Source organism: Dermacentor silvarum, chromosome 4 (genome assembly GCF_013339745.2).
Source record: "Dermacentor silvarum isolate Dsil-2018 chromosome 4, BIME_Dsil_1.4, whole genome shotgun sequence".
Taxonomy (NCBI): domain Eukaryota; kingdom Metazoa; phylum Arthropoda; class Arachnida; order Ixodida; family Ixodidae; genus Dermacentor; species Dermacentor silvarum.
In genome coordinates this window covers 139,200,571-139,208,056 of record NC_051157.2, presented here as the reverse complement: position 1 = coordinate 139,208,056, position 7,486 = coordinate 139,200,571, and positions in this window count along the sequence as shown.

Sequence of the window (7,486 nt, the reverse complement as noted above, 5' to 3'; positions counted from 1 at the left end):
AAATGCGTTTTTAACATGTTTGACTAGATGGGGAAAATCCAACAAGAAGTGCAAATGACGAGCTCTGCCACCTAAGCACACGCACAACGTAAAGGCACATTCCCACTGGCGATCGCGACCAGACGCGCGACTGATCTCGTCGCAAAACGAAGTTGTTTGACGGTCGCATAGGTTGAGAAGCGAGAACTTTCGGCCAGCCGCACTAGAGACAGAAGAGAGGGGAAAGGCAGGGAGGTTAACCAGATGGGAAGCCTGGAAGCACATTGCACAACGCCATGCACTGCTCGCTCGAGCGAAGAGCGTAGCATTAGCACTGCTCGCAGCGCCCTCTGCACTTTCATTCAGGAAGCGTCCTGCCCTCTCCATACGGCACGGCGCGCGGACGGCAGACTAGCCAATATTCAAGGGACCATAGCCCATCGGCGAGCGACTTGGATAAGAAACATCCACATTGGGGAAAGGTGACTGATACTATAGGCACCGGGCGGCCGTCGTAAGGCGCTAGCGGCGCGCCGGCGATATGCTGGCGAACAGCGCCGCGAACGGCAGCTGTCAAAGCACTGGCATGTGAAGCAGACGACGGGACGAAGGCGCTCGGTGCTTCCAGTGATTTGGTACAGCGGGTTTTAAGGGCTGACGCACCGGAAAACGCATTTTCGTGTGTCTGCTTTTGAGAAAGGTCGTCACTTGTACGAGGCAGATCACATTCGTGGCATCAGGTAGTACATAAAGCAGAAAACGAGCGCAAATTGCGATGCAAATGCACCACGCGAAATGAGCTCCCCGCGGCAAGCTAAGACTTCCACGTGGAACTCCAGCAGTTATATTCCAAATGTTATTTCGCTTTGCGCTTTAACATTACCGCGTATTTAATCATGGAAATATGCGAATGACACAAAAATTATGGACAGAAAAAAAAAGGAGACATACGTCTTCCTTACTCTGTTTCTTGAGCTGCTTTGCCGATCGCACATGTGTCAGTAAGTTCCCGCTCTCTGTCCGTTGTAGTTCTTTTATCTTTGCAATGCTTCTCCATTCTTAATTGCTTATAAACTAGCCGAATCTTCAGTCACGGCCCATTTTATACAGCTTAGCGCGACGGGAGCCGTCGGTGGCGGCCAGTGTGAACACGCCACTGCGTTGGCGTTCGCCGTCGATGCACAGCACAATCGTGTGCCGGACTCAACCAGAGTTTGGAATTGCTACGAAGGAAAATGTACATTAAAAGAAAGACTGATACACTGATAAGACGGCAAAATAACTACAAATCTGAGTGTTCGCCTTCGGTGTCCAAGCTCCCGAGCCGTTACACTGCGGAGGCGAAGACAGGCAAGTGGGACACGAAGCTCTTGAGTATTAATGGCTCTTTTATTAACGTTATACCCCTGTCAGACGGCACATGTATTGCCATTTGTAGTAAATGACATTCATACCGAATGTCATTGCCGTCTTGTGTTCCCGGCCTACACGGGTAAACAAAATGGCATTCGCAATTGATGGCAATGTTTATCGGCAGGCTGCTATGATAACGAAACCCTACAAACCGTGCTTGTTGTTTACATATTTTCACTATATTGTTAACAATACAATGGTAAACATTGGATGGTCATCTGAAAATATATTACATTTCGTTTTAACTTATCTATTTTGTAATTTTTTGCCAAGCCCCTGTCGTCGAGAGTACACAAGTCGCGCGTGAATGAGTTCGGGAAACTCATTCAACGGACGAATGCCATTAGCAGTGAATGTCATTCACTATGCCCGTGTAGAAGCAACAAAAATGGCATTAACACGTAATCTCATTCGCTGCGAATGCCATTACACGTGCCGTGTGACAGGGGTATTAGAACAACTAGACCATAGCAAATCAGCGTCGGAAATGTACAGTACCCAGCGATTGAAGCGCTGGCAGCGCGCGGCTGCCGCCGTTTTTTTTTCTTATTTTTTTCGCGCCACAGGTGAGCGCCGTGGGACCAAATGCACTCATAATGCGTTACTAAGGTTCTGGCTTTCACTCTACACCACAATGCATCAGTTTGGCGCCCCCAGCGCTTACAGTCAATGCAAAAAGCGCTGGCGACCATGCGATTCGAGTATCGCGTTATTGCTGAGCACTGTATGCGCTGTTGCCTACAAACCGCACATATACAGACTTTCCGCCTGAAAAACGCGATGCCGCGATGAACAACGATTGAATTTAATGGTCTAACCAGTTTCAGTCATGTTTCAGTAACTGTTGGTGCACCCAAAAACGCAACATGTTTGATCAGGCTTGGTTTCAAGGCAGCGCCTGCTGCGCGCGGCCCGGCGGCCACATGCCATACATTCGCGGCGCAGCCGCATGAAGGCGCCACCAGTCCAAATTCATCCCGCACCCGGTGCCTATACCGGTTTGTTCGAAACACTTCACTCGGGTCGACTTCTTTATTCCCGGTGAGTAGACAATTGCTTTCTTTTTGTTTATATTAAATATCTTGCTAGCGTTTCAAGTCGCGGAGGGTATACTTTCTTCAGGCAGGCGCTTTGATAAAATATAGTGATGTACGCTTAAGCTTCATTCGGTTTTTGTCTGTTTAGAGTTTTCTGCTGCAGCATTAGTGTTACTAATGCTTTAAAGGGACACTAAAGGCAAATACTAAGTCGACGTGGACTGTTTAAATACCTTTCCAGAAACCTCAAAACGCTTGTCTCATGCAAAGAAAAGACTTAGTTTACGAAAAAATTGGATCTGAAGGGTCCAAATAATTTTATTGCAATTCAAATCACCCGCCACGCCAATTGAGGAGTTGTGACGTTGCATACGCCATTTTTTGCCGTTGGTGAGTGTAACGGCGCCCGACAGATGGCGGTACGGTGCGCCGCTGCAGCTGATTTTGGTAAAGTGGCGTAGACCGTTCGACCCATCATTCCCATGTAGGTTGAGGCGACGTTCAGGAGAACCCCCATAGACACTAGCGCCACTTTTCCCTCTAGGTTTTTTTATTTAGAAACTCTATGGTTTTTGACAAATATGACGTCAAATTATTTTTTCTTCCGCCGGAAGTGTTCCCTCCTCACACAGATGGCGCTAAGCCCCATCAACCGCCGGTAAGCAACCATGTTTTGAACGTATGGGCTTCTATGGAAGCTTCGCTACCAGGTGTATTTACCTTGGCGGTTCTTTCGCTTGGTGCTGCGCTCACGTTTCTCGTTTGTGGCATCCAATCGAGGTGTTTCGTCGAAGCCGAAAATGTCCTTGCTGCCGACCACCTCATTTAGATCGGTCTCAAGGATTTCTGCGACGAAACCACGGAAACAGTTGCGCTGTGCGTGCAAACGACCGGCCTGTCCAGCGAGCCGCATCAGATTTTTCAAGGGAGGCTTGTACGTATAGGCTAGCCTGCGCCGGCGATGTAACGCTAAAAGAACCAGCTGCTCCCAGAGCTGCACAGGTGGCTCGTGCAGCTGTGGAAGCACACGACGAACGCGTCGTCTGCTTCCACAACTGGCTGCGTTGCCGCTGATCATGCCAGCGCAGAATTTCTCTTCTGTCGTCGTAATGGGGAGGCCTCATTTACGGGGTATGAACCATTCATTGTTTTACGTGGTGGACAGATTTAATTTTGAAGACATTTCATGGAAATCCACCCAGAATGAACACGCTCGGGAAAGGGCTCGTCGTCGACGTGCCGGTTCTAGCGTGAGGGCTTCCGAAGCCCAGGCGAAACGTCAGCGAAAAGCCGCGGACCCCGAGTTGAGGGAGCGCGATGTTGATCAAGGCTAAACGTCAGCAAAGGCCCGCCGACCCCGAGTTGCTGGAGCGCGATGTTGAGGCCAAACGTCTGCGTCGTCTAGCCCTCCAGGAACCCGACAACGGTAGTGCACGCCTCGGCAACGCTAGCGCCAACTGCCCGGTGCGACAGCTACGTTTCCGAAGGACACTGGCTCCGAAGTGCCAGTTTCTCAACCGGCACTTAGGAGCCAGCTGCAGTGCGTGTGACCGGTTCTGGTTCGAGCACAACGTGGTACTCGTCAGTGCAATTCGTTCGGCGGAACACCGAAGAAACACACAAGCTTCGCTTACCCCCATCTCCTCGACAGGGGAGGGGCTACTGATTTTTTAAAGACAAAAACCCTTTTAAGCGAGCCGGTGGGTAAAGAAAGGGAGGTGTTCGTGCGTAGCGGGCCTCCATAAACTACAAGCACATATTCGCGGCGTTGCTCCACAGGTACACGATACTTGACTGTTTTTGACCTTCATGGGCAAGCCCGCACTGCGACTCGTGTTGTGGTATATCACCTATAGCATCTCACGATATATATAGATATATAGTAACGTCTGTCGTATTGCAGAAGCTAAATACGGATATTATGCACTGATAGAACTAAGCTAAATACTGTAAAGTTACCTGGTCAGTGTCTTGGTATAAAAACAAATGAGAGTTCCGTTTGTGAGTAAGGGTGCACCTTAGTTAGCTGATACTTGTGATGAGGTCGTCTGCGTCCGATAACTGGCTATTCATGCTCGCGGTACGCAATGTTCAAAGTAACGACCGGGCTTGGGAAAATAGGAGACACTTGCCGCCCATAGGAATTATCAAACCCTAGTGAAATGTGAGAGGCGAATAACCAATCGGACCAAGTTGAGTTTCTTCAAACAGGTTTCCAAAATTTATCGAGGTTTTCCTTTGGGTGCAGTTTACTTGTATTAGCGTAAATGCATGATTTGGAAATGAATTGAACCAGTAGTAATGGAATTTAGCTTCGTGCACAGTGTCGGAAGGCACTGCACGCAGGTCAAACGCTCCAAAGCTGGAACGAGGGCTGTTTACTGTTGCTGGTTAATTTCTTTCCAGCAAATAAACTGCCCATTCGCCGCGTTGAATGAGAAAACAGCATCTTCTGCTTGCCCCGCTAAACTATAAAACATGCTATGAAAACGATATGTCGCCTAGAGGCATAACATGTGTCACAATCAACTTTCGAGGAAGTTATCATTATTGCTACCGTGCCTGCAGACAAAAGTGCATTAGCGAGAATATCCCTATTGCTTAAAGGGACACTAAAGGCAAATACTAAGTCAAGCTAAAGTGATGCATTAGTGCACGAGTATCTCTAAAGCGTCAATATTATCGCGAGCAGAGCCTTAGTAATAGAGAAATTAAGGTAAATGCAGGACATGATTAGCGACTCCCCCCGGGACATTCAAGTACTCGCCCGATGACGAAGGCACTCCTCATTTAAATTCTGTCACTAGTACTGAACCACTCGTTATGAAAACATCATTGTACTGTATTATAAGAAGAAAGAAAATACTACTTCACCAGTTGTATTACATTTTTACAAAAAAGAACTAACTGACATTACACCGTTGACAACAACGCGGGCGGTCAAAATGTTTCGTGTTCGCTCGACTCTGCGCCGCCCGCACTTTCGCGTTTCAGTTTTTCTGTTAACGTGTAGTGTTGCACTTGTTTTTCTGGCTCGCGAACCTCGCACTAACTGCAAGTAGCAGAGAATTCCACTTCCACGCGACGTCGCGGAATGCCCGAATGGGAACTTCAGGCTTCGGATTGACTTCTGTCTTGAAACTGGTGGCGTTTGCATGTGGCGCAGTAAACGAAGCTGTATTAAAACATCTTTGTGCAAAAATTAATTTTATTTATGTTGTGTTTTATATAATGCATAATACATTGAATAAAGTTTGTATGACTTTGAGATTAAAGCATGGTTTACCACCAGGGTATGCATCGTTCTGCCTGATTTAGCGCCATTGAATAATTATTTATTTACTTTCACAACAGCAATAACAACCGTGCATGTGCTTATATAAAAAATACTCATCAAATATTTGTGGGAATAAAAATTTTGTATTATGAGAAAAGTGTTGCGCCTTTGAGAGAAATGTTACAAGTGTCGTCTGCTACGACGCCTGCTCGCTGCGAACGCGGGGAAAGTGAACTTTTCTCGCAGACGCACTTGCGTCTGCGCAGATGCACTTGCGAACTCTCTCGCTTTTTCGAAAGGCTGCATCGGCTGTCACGATTGATGAACGTCTTCGAGTACTTTTAAACACATCTGCTGCAGTGCTATCTTGGACGCTTGTGGCCTCTTACGAGCATGCTTCACTATATTTTATGTTGACGTACCGCTTCTTCTGAAGTGCGCGCCAGCAACTGTTATGTCGTGGCTTTGCGCTTACCCGTTTTGCGACAGCAGACTACAGCCAGGAAGCAGCAACCTTTCCTACCACAAGTAAGTTTGTGTTCTACGGATTGTAGCAACTGCGCTTGGAGCAAAACTAGCGAAACCAAAACTGTCAAAAAAATACCTGTAGACTAGTTCGCCAGTCAACAGAATACCAATCCGTAGCCTGTACTTCCCATCATTCCCATGATAGTTGAACGATCGCAGCGCCACATTGCCCTCTAGTTATAGTAATATGAAACTCTATGTCAAAAACAGAAGTGACGTCATTTTGTTCTCATAGGCGCGAAATTTGTTTTCGGAGGCCTGCCATTAGAGCTGTATATTCAAATGCCCCGCCATTCGACTTCATGGGCGTTCCGAGTTTTCAGCGCGAAAAGCGATGCCGGAAAAGATCAGCGGTACGGGTGTCGAAATCGCATCGCTGCACAGAACATACTTTCTTTGGAGGCCGACGAGCGCTTTGGGCGTAGATTACGTAAAGTGCTCGTCCTTTCGTCGGACGCCAAGCCCGTCGGCCAGCGCTGTTGCACGAAAAACTAAAGTAAACAAGTATCTAACGGTTGCAACTCACTACTTTTGACTGCACAGGTTAAGAAACAATAAAACTACCCGCGTCACCCAATTCAGACAAACGTCGACATGCAAAACAACGCAACATGTGAGGGGGGCGTATTCTAACAGGTGAACTTTACGAGCGCGCCTGTCCACGCACTCCAAGAGTTGCCTGGCATTGCAAGTGATAGCGGCGTCAACGCCCGCCGCTTTACCCGCCGCTCTCACGGTGGGCCCTGAAAAAAGGTATTTATTGATAATGATCAAGTACAGTTGTATGTTTTCTCGCCATGCGTATAAAAATGAATTAGGAATTTTATTTTCGTTGAATGAATCTAACTGCGTCTCGCTTTAATTTAAAAACGCTTTTGTCTTTCCCAGTGTTTATTCCCCCCAAACATAGTCGCAATTCAATCGCTGCTCCCATAACCACCCTTGCTGATGTCGGTGACAATTGGTTCTGAACCGGTTTTCGCCCGAAGCTTCGCGACCTATGTGGATTGACCTTGGATGTGCTCTGCTGCGATAGCTTTGTTCTTGCTGCGCACAAAGCTTGGAGTGTAAATGTTCTGTACTTTGCGGTAGCTTGTAGCAATGACGTATTATCGCTAGTCCCTCACTCACTCTGTGGACCGTCACGAAACGTTCAGCTTCAAACGTTCGTGTCTTGTCGGGGTAGTCGCCGTCACTCATGCTTCGGCACATTGGTTCAAGTGTGCGTCCATTGACTTATTATTGATACGTT